A 16192-nucleotide genomic window follows, 5' to 3' on the forward strand; every position below is an offset into this window, starting at 1 on the left:
CTATTTCAATATATTGCCAGATATAAGCAAGATATTGGAACACTTCTCAATATGGGGATACATATTGAATGACTGTCTTTTTCATAAATTGCAATATATTTTTAAAATACCATAGTGATATATTAATAGTGATTTATTGTCCATATATTTTCACTATATTCAGTTTCCATAAGGGTCTTGCTCTCTCCCTGGCTTATTCTTCTTTTTCTCTTTTATTTTTATGCTTTCCTTCCCATCTCAATTACATTTATTTCACTTGACCTTCATTGACATTACGTTGGCTCGACAAAGACACATGTACTGCCAATTCACAATTTAGAAATCACAATTCACAAAACACCCAGAAAACTCATAAAATAATGATAATAGAGCTGTCGAGCAGAAACAGTACGTGAATGTACAAGATAGACTGAATAAAAAATAGGATGCACCAATGAGCAATGGCAATCTACCAAAATGATTAAACTTTAACAAAACACCCTTAAGTAAAACAGTATTTTGTTAGCAGATTCTTTAGGTAAACTCTTTTGATGATTTGCTTTTGATGATTTGCTATTCTGATGAAGATTGTCCACAGGGAGGACTGGTTGTTGCGGCTGTGCACGATTTTTGTAGTCATGGTATGTGTGCACGTGTGCTTGTGTACCCATGCTAGATACTATACCTGGATAACGTTATCTTGATGTAGCCTGAGTGGCCTCTCACAGACAATGAATCTACGACGAGTTTGGCGTTCCCCATCGTCACTCCAGTACGTAGGGCTATGTGGCACGACAAATTGTGAGACTTGTGCCCGCACATCGTTTTTTATTTACGTAATAGTACATAGAGGAAATGTTTTAGCTGGGTTTTCTTTGCCAATCCACTACGCATGGTTTATTCCGGGAATGCGCGGTTTCCGTCCTCTCCGTGCTCTCCGTGTAAACTACTAATGAGATGGCGGGCGGGGGGTTTCGTTCGACCTTTTAATAAAGCGGTCTCTGCTCAGCCGCGGAAACAGCTGGCCCTGTTCAAACTGATGTAATTAATGACGACGTAGAGTACAGATGAACATTGCCTGGCCTTCTCCATCCGACGCGATGAATTATTGAGGCAGACGGTTCCCCGAGGCACTGCGTAACGTGAGCTAGCGGGGAGATCTTGCCTCACTCCGCCGAGAGCGGTGAGTTCCTACCTACATCATTAAAAGTAAGTAAATGATAATAATACGAACCTGAGATGCAGAAGGCATCGACCGCGCTGACTCAGAGAAGAATTCAGCGCGGCTGAACATACGGAAGGGGAAACTCTTCCCCCAGTAAGCAAGGAGTCGGCGTGGGTGTCTTTTCAACGTGCGCTTGTGAATGCAACAATACTTTGAACAAGACGAACATGTATTTGTTTTAATAATCGACTTAGTAAATAATGGCATGTTTGGTCGCGCTTGGTTTGTAAATATAATGCTAGCTAAAGAGCGTGAGGGCTAAATTGTTAGCCTACGGTAGGTGGGTGTTTTTATGTCTTAAGTATGGTACTGTAATGTGTGTTATTAGCGCCCCTGTTAGTGTGGGATTGCACAGCAAGCCATCCGTATCCTCCTGAGACCCGGCAATTAAGTTTTGTACCCTGTAGGGAACATGAGTCTCTTAATCTGAAGAATCATATATTCTATTATGCTGAAACCTACTCTATAAGGGGCAAAGACCCATTTGGAAGGGGTAAATCTTTGATTAGCTTGTGAGATGTCCTATATTTCAGCCAAAAATCATTTTCCCTGTACAGGAAGCCATTTGTTCCATAGCCTATATGTCACTTTGTGAATAATTTACCAAATCCATATTGCTATAGGGTTACTGTGCACTGCAATGCTATGAATTATTCCTATGAAATGAGCAATATAGGCATAGTCCACTTTCTGGAGTAAAAAAAAAAAAAAAACATCTGTTTAAGTGTAGGCTATGTTCTTGATTGGCCCAGTCAGTTTTTGTGTGTAATGAAGGTTCTTGTGATCTGCTGGCTTCACAGTGGCTAATACACTGGTCAAAAATTTCATCCACAGTCTGCAAAGTTGAATCAAGTGAACTTGTGTATTTCATGGCCTTGTGTTCTTCGTTTGGGCAATGGATATTACCAGCATGGTTGGTATACTCGATATGAAAATAACTCAGCCGTTCGGAGTGTTTATGTGATTGGTTTTGTTCTTTTTTTAAATTTCAAAATTATTTGAAAGTTTACGCACACAAAAAGAGGCTTTTAAACAGTATTTCAGTTGAGATAAGAGCATCATGAGAATCTGGGAGTTTAATGAGAAAGGTGTGTTTCAGCTGTGGTGTTAAAGGGAACACACGCCCTCTCTCAGTGGAAGAATGGATATTTTTATAAGAGCTGTATACGTTCCATTTGGAAAGGAAAGCTCAGAGTAAAATCTCTTGCTGTTTTTGGGTTATAGCCAGACCTGCTGTGCTAGGCACAAAGTCCTGTCTCATTTCTTTCTGTTGACTCTGATGCTGATTTACCTTAGCTATTTGTGCCATGAGGTAGTGTTGTAAGATAGTAAAGATGAACACGCGCACATGCACACACACACGCGCACACAGACACACGCACAAGCACAAACACAAACACAAACACATTTTTAATAATCTGCCGTTTTGCGACTACCGTTAGTTTACCCAGGTTCTCCTCTCATTCAAGTGGTTCTGTTTCCTCTGTGCGACTGAGAAAGATGGAGAGGGAGAGTGAGATGGAGGACAGGGGGCAATTGCCTCACACGGATGCGGATCTAGGCTGTGGCATGGTGTGATTTGATTGAGCTGTTCGTGGGGAGGAGCACAGCCCTACTACAGCGATGAAGTTCAGCAAGCTGTAATTACACTTGACTCAGTCTCTCTTGCCAAACAAGACAGCCCGTCTGAGCGAGAAAAAGCTAATCTGCTTGGAAAAAAAAACACTCAAAAAACACCCATCATTATTCAGTCAAACCCACATTTCGAATTGCATATTGCAATTTAGCATTTTCACCACCCCCCTCAAGAACCACAACGAAAACAACCTCGACAATGTAGCCCCGCAGCCAACTGAGGAACATGGATATGCCCTCGTATACAAATAAAAGCAGCTCATATGTGCCAGCCCAGTGACCTTATCTGAAGCCATTTCAACCACACGGTTCTGGTATTAATCTGTCTATGATGAAGGATCTCAGGGCAGTTTGGGTGTGGGTGATGTGATCCCCTGACAGGGACCAAGTCAGTGTGCGTATGCAATCCCCTGGATATTTACTTTGCAATTAAGCATTCAGTCAATCACTAAATCAATCAGCTGGGTATAAATACACATCGGCCTGCACACTGTATACACAATTCTGTTACAAACAATGCAATATAGAGCGAAATAATTGAAACATAAGTAAACCATTGTTTTTAAAAAAACATGAAATAATCTCGGTCAGTGCAACAGAACCAGCTGTGCTCATCTGGGACTGTGTCTATTCAGGCTGATGATGAAGGCCCAGCTAGCAGAAAATGTTTGCTCGATGTCACTGAACTGTTTTGTCAACGTACCACAATATAACGCTGCCACCATATTGAAGGAACATTGTGAGAATGTTCTCATCCTTTATCTCCCTTTCTCTCTCTTTCTTTTGCACTCTCTCTCCCTCCCTATACCAAAAAGCTGAAATCGAAATGTTGGCGGCGTGGGTTGCTTTGCGAGTGGCACAGAGGATATAGCCAGGCGAAGTAAGAGGCGAGCAGTCAGCGTTAGGTAACAAACGCGTACAAATGCACATTTCAAACGGGCGTATTCAAATGCACTGGCCACCCCTGTACACAGCTTTTTGTCAGGCATAGAGCACAGCAGCCATAATGTCTCATTGTGCGGGCCAAGCATGAGCGTGCGTGTGTGTGTGTGTGTGTGTGCGCGCGCGCGTGCGTGTGTGACTGTTGCATTTCCTTTTTTTCCCTCTCACACTCAAAGGAAAATCAGGAATTAGCAACCCACATCATGAGTCACAGCTTGCGAGTCGTGGTGCAAAAATTTTCTAAAGAGCGCTGGTGAAGGAGAGAAAGAGAGGGGGAGGAAAGAGAGAGAGAGAATGGAAAAGTGAAAGCGTGCGTGTGAGCGTCGAGCGCCGGCCCGGGGTTTCGGCTAAGTGGCGGTGGCCGGCGGCGGTGGCTGAGCGGAGCTCCCGCGGTCGACGCGGTACGGCTCCTCGCCCTGTGGCCGTGCGCGTGGCAGTGATTGGCCCCCGAGGGGACGGGCTGTCATTAGTCGCCGGGCAGAGGAAGCGGAACATCCAGTGGAAAAAAAAAAGGCCCCTCTGAAACGCAGCCATGATGCCCGTCGCCCGTATTCCTGCCTCGGGCCTGCGTCTCCCAAAAACACTTCAATATGTCCGCCGCTGAGTCGTAATTATGAAGACAACATACCCGCAAAAAAGAAATAAAACCTATATGAAGAATCGTATTAAGAGGCGTCCATTCTGTACCCTGGTTTGTTTGTCCCCTATTGCTTTGTCTTAAGGGCATGGCTAGATGAAGTGAAATTGCTTGTGAGGCTGTCCCTGATACGCACGTAGTTTTTTTAAACCAAGATATTTTCTGTACTTCACTCTGCTCTGTGTCTATAGTGACGTTGTCTGGATATGACTGGCAAACAAACAGGTGAGAGAGCATGAGATTGGACAGAAAGCAAGGAGCTTAATTGTGCTGTGTTTTATTTACATGCACACAGTATACACCAGTTATTTTGTGTATATACCTTGGTGCACTGTATATCTTTCTGTATACTTACCTCTTTGTGTGCGTTTGTGTGCGTGTGCTGTATACAGTATGTTTGTGTATGTGCGCGTTGATTAATTTTTTCTGTTTGTATTCTCTGATTTGGCAGAGCACGGATGGCACATGGCGGTAAACAGAAATGCATTATGGTCAATTTTCGCAAGTGACAGCCGTGTGATTGGCCCCTGCCTGGGCTTTTAAACACATTCAGCTCTGATGTTTCTGAAAGCTTTGCTCACTGTCCACCGACATATTCATTTGTCAAATCTGTTGTGCGATTTGATGAAATAACATGATCACATTGTGTGTGTGTGTGTGTGTGTGTGTGTGTGTGTGCGTACGCGCGCAAAATCCTTTCAAAGCGCTATTGTAATGATGTCATTAGTCACAAAGCAAAGTGATTCATTCGGAACAACGAGTCATAGACAGGTCACTCTTTTCAAATGATTAATGTGTCACTCTGAATTGATTCTTATTGTGCTTTGTGTTAAATGTGTGCTCAGAATTTTTTTTGTTCTAGTACAGTTTGAGCACACTTTGAAGACTAGGATTTTCTATGTGTACATTTGGACTGACAGACAGACAGAAAGACAGTTGTTCGACAGATAGATAGCCATACAGACAGATGGGTGATTTAGACAGATGTTGTTCAAATCCAGAACTAGCGGAAGTTCTGGAAGATTTTAAAAGATGGGTTTTGTAATACCATGAGCATTTCTGTTGGTTCATGACGGGGGACCCTTTGATGTAAATGCAAATTATTCAAATTTGCTCTGGATATCCAATTAAACTGTGCAATGCAACACGAGTAATGAGGGTCTCATATTCACATGAAATAAATCGCATCATAAATTGCAAAGTATTTTTAAATGCAGATGCTCTGCCAGGATTTACTCCACAAGTTCAGCAGTAGAGCGCACGCTTATGCAATGAGTGGCACATGCATGTTTCAGAGGTACACAAATGCACGTGTTGTAATATGACTTGTTTTTCCTGTCCCGTACCTGCTGGTACAAATCCACCTGTCATCCCACCAAAGCTTAGCTTTTCATGGAAAACTACACACACGCTCACGCAGTACTCGCACACCCAGACGCACACTCACAACACACGCTACTTGAACACGTGTGAGCGTGACCATGCCGGTATAAAGATCTTATCCCCTCAGTGGGATTGTTTGAGGCTTCAGAATCTGAATGAGCTTTAATTACATTCAGAATGCACGCGCGTATGCTGCGATTATGTAAAGAAGCTGGGGAGTTTAAGCGTTTATTAAGATGTTACCTAACATAAGTAAATCCTGTTAAATCAGCCCACGGTTTTGAGAGAGGACGCTAACTATCAGGATGAATACACGCTCGTTGCCGGGAGAAGGGAAACTGTGGATGTTTTAGCCCGCGGTCAATTGCTGCACTGCACCCTCTGTCTCCCCTCATATGTCTCAATGTCCCCCCCATTCTTCTCTCCCTCTGTCACCATCGCTCTTTCCATTTCTCTTTCTCTCTCTCTCTCTCTCTTTCCTCTGCCTCCCTCCTCACCCTCTATTTTGCCTGCTCTTTTCATCGTTTCTCTCCTTCCCTCATTGTTTCACTTTCTCACCCTCTTTCTGTTTTTCTGTCCTTCCCCTCCTTTTTTCTCTTTCCCACTCCCTCCCTCTTCTCCTCCTGCGCTGTGCAGGGCGAGCCCACAGAGATAGAAATGTGCGGTAATGACGGCTGCTTGTTGCTGTAAAAAGCCTGAAGGCGGAGAATCGATATCTCCTCATGGTTTAGCGACTCTCTCACACTCTCTCTCTCTCTCTCTCTCTCTCTTTTCTCTTTCTCTCTCTCTGCTCCTTTCTCTCTTTCTCTCTCTCACTTTCTCTCTCTCTACACCTCTCTCTCTCTCCCTCTCTCTCTCTCTTTCGCTCTCTCACTTTCTCTCCACCTCTCTCTCTGCCTTTCTCTCTCTCCCTCTTTCTCTCTCTCTACACCTCTCTCTCTCTCTCTCTCTGTCTCTCCCTCCCTCTCCCTCTCCCTCTCCCTCTCTCTCTCTCTCTCTCTCTCTCGCGTGCGCCGGTGGGCGTGGCTGTTCCAGCAAACAGGGCTGCAGTAAAAACTGCTCTTAAATCCGCGGAGCAGCAAATGCAACATGCCTCGCGTCTCCCTGCGGGCCCGCGAACGCTGCTCGTGTAAGATTTGAGGGACGAGCCGCCGAGGAGGGGAGCGAGGAGGGGAGGCACTCGCTCACAAATGGAATCTTGGGAAGGCCCGGTTCGCCGTGATTCGCTCTCCGAAAAGAGGCTTTGGGATGGCCCGTCCCGCAGCCCGACAGCCCGCGCGTTATCCAGCGCCTCGCTCTCGCCGCTCGGGAAATTGCGCTCGGCGAACCCGTCTCGTCGGCGCGCCGCAGATGATGATGGACCGCAAGCCGTTTTCCTTCTGGTCGCCCCTGCAGCAAACGCTGTGGCTTTCCGCTCGGAAAGCCTGCAAAAGGGGAAACGACCGCTCTAACTCCCACAAGCCCTGGGCGGTTAATAAATAAACGTGCGTGTCTGAGTGTGTGTGTGTGTGTGTCTGAGTGTGTGTGAGTGTGAGTGTGTGTGTGTGTGCGCGTGTGTGTGTGTCTGAGTGTGTGTGTGTGTGTGTGTGTGTGTCTGAGTGTGTGTGTGTGTGTGTGTGTGTGTGTCTGAGTGTGTTTGAGTCTGTGTGTGTGTGTGTGCGTGCATGCGCGTGTGCGTTCATCTTTATTACCTCACAACACTACCTGACGGTGGGGATAACTGAGGTAAAACAGCGTAAGAGCAAACGGCTGAAACAGTTTGCGACAGCACTTTGCGCTTCACCTCTCCTGCTTAAAAAGCAAAGTGGATGTGTCTGCAGCCCAGAACAGTGGAAGATCTCCCTTTGAAACTTTCTTCCTAATGGAAAGCATACAGCCATTACAACAGTATCCATGAAAGAAGAGAGCGAGAGAGAGGGAGAGAGGGAGAGGGAGAGCAAAACTAATGTGTCTCGTCCCATTCATCCCCACGAGACGAGGCATGTTTCTCCCTATCTTCATACTGGCGAAATGCTTTTCTCATTCAATAATAACCCGTCAGAGTTCTCCCTGGCGGGCCCGTAGCCACCGCCGCTCTGTTTATCAACGCTGCAGATTTTACACCAGGGGACTGCCCTCCAGACTGTGCTGCCATTGACCGAACGCACCAAATGCATACAGCGCGTTGAAAAGATGCGAAGTCGGGGTTGTTTTCGTTTGGGTTTTTTTTTTTTTGTCCTGGGGTGTGAAGGTTAGCGACGCGTTGGACTAACGAGCCGTGGGGCAGCTGCTGTAGTCTGGGCCCGGTCTCATCGTCGACCCGGGAGCCGCGACCGTTTCTGTAGCACGACGGCAGCAGAACATCGGGAATCCGGCGCACGCTCGTGAGGGAGAAGGTTGTTGGCGTCGGTGTCGTTTTGGTTGTGCATCTTTCATAGTTCTGTAGCCCCACCCCCCACCCCACCGCTACCTCCACCTCAGGGTAGTCTTTGCTTGTGATGCATTCAGTTTTAACGGTTCGATTTCTATTTAAATATGTTTTTTTTTTTTCTAGTTGAGGGGATGTGCTATGGAGACAGAGCGTGAAATACCTGGATCCCGACAGCAAAGCGGCCTACTCTGCAGTGTGCCCTTCAGCAGGAAGGGGATCGTAGATGAAGCGATTGCTTTCATCACGGGCGCGGTCGGGCCATGTGTACCCCAGGCTTGAGCAGAGATCACGTGTCGACGGCTGGGGCTGCTGCTGGGTGGAAAAACTCTCTCCATCCCGCCCACCTGCGTTTCTTTCAGATTAATAGCCAGGCCCACCTTTCTGGATTTAATCAAAATCAAAGTATGTATTTAGCATCTCTCCCCTTTCTAATTTCATGCCACTTCATTGGCACAGCTTTAGGCGCTGTTGGAAAAGGTGAAAAAATCTAACAAAACAACAATATAGGAAAAAATCATATTTTTCTCTCTCCGTCTCTCTCTCACTCTCTCTCTCTCTCTCTCTCTCTCTCTCTCTCTCTCTCTCTCTCTCTGTCTCTCTCTGTCTTTCCAGTTTTCAGGGATAATAGAGCTTTTGGCTTCTGTGCCTGTGGGGCGCAACTATGTCTGATTTGGTGGGGGGGGGGACCCTGTCCCAGTATCATTTGAACTGAGTCGATTCAAGTTTTCCCAATCAGCCTACCCATTTTGATTTACCATGTTGTGATAGCTTTGAGCCAGAAACCATGGCGCTATTGTTAATATTAGACGTGTTTATTACGTCCGGAATCGTATTATTTTTATATGTCATGCCGTGTCCTATCTTGACCCCGCCCGCAATCCGGCGGCTGGTCCCGCCCACAGCGCCAGGGCTGGGATGTCTCAGCGCTTCTTCCAGGAAAAGCAGCGGGCGGTGCCTTCTCTCGCTATTGTGTTTGCCTTAAAATCATTTGACCATTGATTTAATTTTTATTTTTTTTTATCTCCAGAGGCAGAACATCTTGAGGGCAGCGAGGACTGTAGATAATGCTCATAAAGATGGAAGAAAAGGGGTCAAGGGACACATTGTTAGAGGCATGTTATTTTTTTCTCCAGTCATGCCGAAAGATGATTCTTGGTAGGTTTGAGTAAATAAATATCTCTGTGAATCCCCACAGTTTTTCGATAGACAGTACAATAATATACCAATTATTACCTCCACCGAGGAGGTTATGCGATGATGTACATCCGTTCGTCTGTTCTTGATGTTTGTCTATCTGTTCGGAACAGATATATCTAGACTCCATGACCTTTCCTTTAGTGCCACCATTAGGCCAAACTTTCAATTGTGATCGAAAAGCTCGAAAAGCCATGAAATTCGCTGTGCACATTCATGTTCTCAAGAGGAAGAAACCTGTCAATTTTGGTGACCCCGTAACCTTTCTTCTAGCTCCACCATCAGGTCAAACATATCTCTAAAAGTAATGACTGGATTGCTAAGACATTTGCTGCGCTCATTCATTCGAGGGGAGATTGCTGTGCCTTGGTGGAGGACTGCACTCTACTAGTAGTAATAACATCATTTAGGACACCGCTTAGTATATACTTTTTTTAAAAGCATGTTTTATTCTTGACCACTGCTGTGTCGGTTTGCTACAGTCAGTGGGTCATGGCATTTAGACTCGACCAAAAAAACGTGTCAATCAACCAATCAGTGGCATTCATGCCAAGAGGCTCAGCTGGGAAGTATCCCCTGCTGTTGGTGGGTTCCCCTGCTCCCTGTTGGTATTTTCAAGGAAGCTGGCAGGCCTTTCCAGTCAGATTAATAATTGATTTGGTCACTGAAAAAAACAGATTGTTAATTCCAGCAGAATACAGTGGCAGGGTTAGAATAAATGTAGATAATGTTCAGAAATTTAACCCCCCCCCCCCCCCACTCCCCAGCCTCCTACCCATAATGCAAGTTCATTATTCCTAGCATGCAGCTTACATACTGTGGTCAGTTTCAGGGAGAGAAGCAGTAGATCTTTAACAGACACTTCTTTCTTATTTCACATCTCTCCATAACTGAAAACTCTCTGTTTCAGTTTCATCCTATTTCATTCTTAGGGCCATATTTACTAAGGATTTGTGGGGCTTTTACAGACACTAACGAAGCAATTAGTGTTTTTCCATATTTGCTAAGGTGCCGCACTGGAGGTTTGCACTGTTAAAACGACAGAGATACGGCATCCCTATAATGTGTGTGTTTGGGTTAATGCATATGTATCTTATGGTGGTCTGACGTTAGACCACAACAATATGGGAGGAGAGAATGGAAACGTATGCATATGACCTGCTACAGCCGATTTATCATGGCTGGTTGCCATTGCGGCAAAGGTAATTGTGTCTGTTTTTTTCCATCTGTGAAAAGCGGTTAACTTCTTGCCAGTGCAAGATCAACATAGCCATTTATAAGAAGAGACATCATCAGCGTGTTCGAGTAAGGGAGAGGCACCATAAATGCAACAGTTTTCAAATTTTCTTCATTTATTCAGAAAATATTTAGCCTGGCACTATGAAATTTTACTTCAAACAGCTGTGACATGTCAGCAGTCTAGTCCTTAGTCGATTCACTTACAATCATAACTTGAACCGGATACAATTAAAACCAAGTGTGACTATCAGAGCTGCAGAGTAACAGTAAATGAAAATAGTCTATAATGTCCGTATGCAGGTTTTGTCTGCAGAAAATACTATTATTAATCAAGGATACACATTTACAATGGTAACGTGAGACCAGCCACATCCTCAGATTATGAAACAGAGCTTTAGTCATGAAAAACAAGCTGTGTGAAAGCATTGATGCACGAGGATGTTTGTTTCTTAACACCTAGGTAAGCTTTTACAAAGCAAACAGCTGACCATATGGACCAATCTGTTCTGTGCCTATTATAAATGCCTGTGACCAGGGTGCTGTTTATTTTCCATTAATCACTTGGAGCATCCAGAAGATGAGGCTGTTAACGCAGCAAATTAGAAGCAAACACATTTAACATGAAATGCTGAACTGACTTAAAAAGTCAATCATGTTGATGGGTAAAATTTATTTCTTTAATATGTATTACACACGATTTGATTAAGGTTTCCCCAGAAGGACACTACGTGTACAATATATGTTTTTCAATACATTTATCCATGACCCTCTCCATGACCTCCCTGGGTACCAGCCCTCTCATTTTCTCTTTAGATGACTCACATTGTTTGTTACAGCAACTCTGAGGCAGCATAACTGTAACAGCTGTTACATTTATACAGATTTTTTATCACTTTTTTTTTTGGTCACCTAGCATCCAATTCCCAGTAGAATACTCTCCGAAAACTATACTTACTTTTCAAGGACAGATGACTTTAAATGAGGTATTATTTGATTTATTGCAGCCTTAAACTCCAAAATTACTCCGGAACAGTTTTTGGAAGTATTTCCAGCAAAGGACATCACATTGCTCTTTTCATTTGGGAGGTGGTAGAGGACTGAAATGTGCATATACAAATCTTAAATGGCTATGTTAGCCACATTGTACATTAAGTTATTGACCGTGTTGCATTTTATCAAGTGTTACATTTATGGCAACTCTTCCCTTTGTTTGTAAATGGAAAGAACCTTTTAAAATCTTTTTAAAACACATGACTCCTTCATCTTTAGGAACGGTTGTGTTAGAGATGCTGGTAGACAGTCACTCTGGAGATGGTTGGCCATTCGATATGGAATTAAACAACTTGAAATATTAAAACTGTTCTTAAATATATATATATATATATATATATATATATAATGAGACGTGTTAACATTTTGCTCTCATTGCTTTACCCTTTCTATTATATTATTCTTTCGTATCTCCACCTTGTTCTTGTTCTACCTTTTATTCGTCTGCATCATATTGTAAATATATGAACTGTGATAAATAGACCTGAAATCAGTACACTTTTGCAGTATGTAATATTCACCCATAATTGTGAAGTGGTGTCACATGAAGTGAATATCTTTCCAGATCATGATAAAATATTTTATTTCACTATATTTGTTTTCCACACAAGCATTGTCCATGCTGGACATTCACAACTGAAGCACAAGCGGAAGCTAAGCTGCACGCCGGAGGAGTCAGGATAAGGGGGGAGTTAGGCCTGTATTTAGGATAAAATTGGAAAATTTGCTCTAACTGTTTTTTGCCATGTGCTTTTCAGCCAACAGTGCTCGTCGAGCTTATCTAATCCTTGTACTAGCAGAAGGATGGATTTGCAAGTCGATAAACCAGTGTCAGCCCCCATACCCCCCCTTCACCACCCTCCCTGCCATCAGCCATCACAAACAAACTACCCACTGTAGGACATTAGCACAGGCGTTGGAACCGCCCTTTGCGCGACCCGTCCCGCTGTCTTTAGCTGTGTAATTTAATTGATTGCAGTCATTGCGGCCGTCACCCTTCCATCCGTATCATTGCTACGGGGGACAGTGGGGGGGTGGGGGGTGGGGGGGATGGGGTAGGTGTTCCGGGCGATTGTGCTCTGGAATGCCGGGTGCCAAGATGCAGCTGTGTGCCAGTCAGGGGAGGGGGAAAGGGAGGAGGAGGGGGGGGCGGGGGAGGGGGAGGGCGGGGGAGTCTGAGGACGATGTCTACCCTGTGATTATGGAACAGCTGGGCCCGTTTCAACTCTCCATTCTTCCTCTCCGACAGTCAGTCAGCGCCAAGCCGGCTGCCTTTCAGACAAAGTCACCTTTCAGGAGCCGGAACGATCTCGCTTTAATGGACAGCGAAAGCGGGAGCTGTCTGAGTTACGGCTGTCATCTGCGTAGCACTCCCAGTGCCTTCCAGCATTTTAATTACGGAGCGCAGGTAACGTGCGTGGGGCTGCTGCGGGTTTCAGTCCGCGCACGCGGCACAGCGGACGAAGATGAACATCGCGCCGAAGGCCAAAGGTCCCCAGCAAAGTGTGCTAATCGCACTCTGATTGCCTCGGCGGGGGTGATGTCACCTTCCGTAGCAGACATTCACACGCTCGCTGACATCTCTTAACACACAGAAGCTTAAATTACACAGAAGCAGTCCTTTCAAATCTGTCATTCCCAAAGAGTGCAGGAGCAGGCTTCTTGCTTAAGAGAGCAGAAACGGCTATCAAGCACCTGGTATTTACCCCGACAACATTCTTGGCCCCAAATCTCAAAGCACGGCTTCACATCGTTAAACCAAAAATAATTCACGGAAGGATTTTTATGCCCGATCTTGATAGAGATATGGGTTGAATATATGAAGGATGCATTTCATGGCTAAGAGTGGCTGAGTCTGTTTGTCACAGAGGGGCTTCTCATTTATTACCACTCTCTCAATCTCACGCTTCTTCTCAGGTCGTCCTCAATGCGGTCCTTACCGCTCCCCTGCCTGCTCTTTCCCTCATTAAATGGAGCGTGTCAGGGAAACGCACTCATTTACCTGCTCCCTCAACACCTAGATTTTGGAAGGGATAGGGTGGTGGCAGGGGGGAGAAGAAGAAAAGGGGAGCATCTGTCTTTTTTTAATCTCCGTGACCAGTGGCGTAGGTTTCGTTTGAACATTGGGGGGGACACATTAAGCAGGGGGTCCAGGAAATCTTGAGCGTCAAACACTTCATTTCCTGCATTCTGGTGAATTTTTATGCACTAATTTGTGCCTTTTCTGCATCAATTTATGGTGGAAATGTAAAGGAAAACACAAAATTCAGTGGGACAAATGGACATGTTCTAAATATTGAGGGGGAGCTAATGTTAAAAAGAGATATCGATAGCTAAAACAAACTTATGATTTTACAAGCTATGTCCATAACCTTAGACAAAACATTGGCTAAAATACTAACACTGCAACATGGGGAGTCACATTAATTCCCTCCTTAGCAACTGAGTGCAGCTATCGCCAGGTAGTTTTCTAAGTTCTGTGAACATCACATTCAGACAGTGTACCGACAGCTATTAACTAGCTACGTATCATACTATCAGATATTATAGTTCATTCATTGACAACTAGCTAGCTAACATTGATGTTAGCTGGCATATTGATAGGTAACGTTACAAATATAAGATTACCATTACCGTTCTTTCCAACCATTCTGAGTAACTGACTTTAGCTGACATTGTCATAAAAGTTTTCCTGACCATGTAAACCATAGACATGTATATATGTCTGTGGTGAAAACTGCCTGTCTTGTTTACATTTTGGACAGATGCTAGTGGGTAAATCTATCGCTGTTTCTGTCGCAGAACTTTCGACACAAGCAAAATCGGAAGTGCTATCCTAAAATTTCTTCCTACCATTTTTATTTCTATAAGGGTTATGGGAAGTGAAGTCCATAGTATGATCGGCTTGAGCAATCACCTCTAACTGTTGACTACATATCCCATTTGTGCTTTCGTAAGCTCAAACTTTTCGTGGCCATGGGGGTAAACTATTGTTACTCTGTGAAGAGGGGAGTCAATAATTCACGTTATGTTTACAGGCGTTACAGACCTTTCCGCATAATTTTGAAGTAATCTTTTATTGCTGTTGAAGCCTTTATTGTATGAAAGCTTTACATGGGAGAGGAATTAGATTCTTTACAAATATTGGGGGGGACACGTCCCACCCGTCCCCCCTGGTTCCTACGCCAATGTCCGTGATTTATTCTCCCCTCCTTCTTTCTGCGTTTCGAGCGCAATGTCGCGACCGCGAATAACCAGCCGCGCTCGCCCACCCGGTCGCAGCCCGGCTCCTCATGAATGATTAAAGTCACGGACGAAAAATTGAAAATTAAAACCTGCCAATTACTACCTGACGGCCCTCGCCGCTTCATGCATATCCTACCCTTTATTGTAATTGTTTTCTGCTGATGTGAAAGGGACCTTAAAATTGGAAAAGAGGAACAGGGGGAGAAATCCAATCAAGCGCCGAAATGCCAATAGACATCGGAGTGTCAGCGTAGGGTTATCGCACGCCGAGGAGCCTGGGATTCTGTACCGACGCCAGCCTCCAATCAGCACCCCAAGGCAAAAAAAAAGGACAGATAATATTTGCCATTTTCCAAATTCTCATCTCGGCCACCTGTATCTCCCCTTATCAGCCCCGGTTTGGCTCTTTCCAGACGGGGGGCCTCTCACCTTGCACCATCTGGCAGATATCGTCAGCCGCTTGAGCATGGAGATTGTGACATTGCTTTTCTTTTTTTTTTTTTTGTCTCTTGCTAACAGGTGTATCAGCTGGCCACCAGATTCTGCTCCCCCAACTGAAAAATGCAATTAGCGAAGATAATTAAAAGCAATGCCCCGGCTACTTATGCATTAGCACAGCTCATCAGCCGCCCGGACAACTGCTCCGAGAGAAAGAGAGAATGAAAAAGGGAGGAAGATGATGGGAGTTACAGGGAGAGATGGGGGGGGGGGGGAGAAAGAGCTAGAGAGATGAATAGGGACAGGGCCAGAGACAGAGAGAGAGAGAGGGGGTAGAGCGGGAGGGCGTCAGTGAGAGAGGATCTGGGAAATAGGAAGCGATACATGAGACCGGAAGAGGTACCTTGGGCACTTGAGGTCAATACCATATTTCCAGTTTGTTACACGATACCTCCTTTTCTGCAGGGACAGTGTTCTCTTCACTTCTCTAGCTGAAAGATATGACATGGAGAGAAATAATCACCATGCATTTCCTTAATGCTCTATAACACATTTAAAACATGCTTAATAACATGTACATTACGTATAACCATCAATGGTGTGTTTGTACTTAATAGTATAATGTATAGTTAAGTAATGGCAAACAATCTGTTAAACTTTGTTTTGTGTAACACCAATTGTAATCAGATTGTCACCCAGAATATCACTGGCAATCTTCTTTAAAACAAAATAAATAAATAATAATTTAAACCCCTGTGGGACCACTGAAAATGAATTCTTTAACCCACATAACAAGTTGCTTAATTAAACTGAA

At 44.5% G+C, this 16192-nt stretch overlaps 1 protein-coding gene and 1 long non-coding RNA gene across 9 annotated transcripts in view; both read left to right on the forward strand.

Moving 5' to 3' along the window:
• Positions 1-16192, forward strand: part of LOC118223253 (syntaxin-binding protein 5-like) — a 177751-nt gene that overhangs the window by 47979 nt on the left and 113580 nt on the right. The gene's annotated exons all lie outside the window — the stretch shown is intronic.
• LOC118223256 lies at positions 670-9473 on the forward strand. The gene is made up of 3 exons (XR_004764417.1): positions 670-1162; positions 8335-8613; positions 9239-9473. It is a non-coding gene; the product is annotated as an uncharacterized LOC118223256 (long non-coding RNA).

This window comes from Anguilla anguilla, chromosome 3, assembly GCF_013347855.1.
Source record: "Anguilla anguilla isolate fAngAng1 chromosome 3, fAngAng1.pri, whole genome shotgun sequence".
NCBI lineage: Eukaryota > Metazoa > Chordata > Actinopteri > Anguilliformes > Anguillidae > Anguilla > Anguilla anguilla.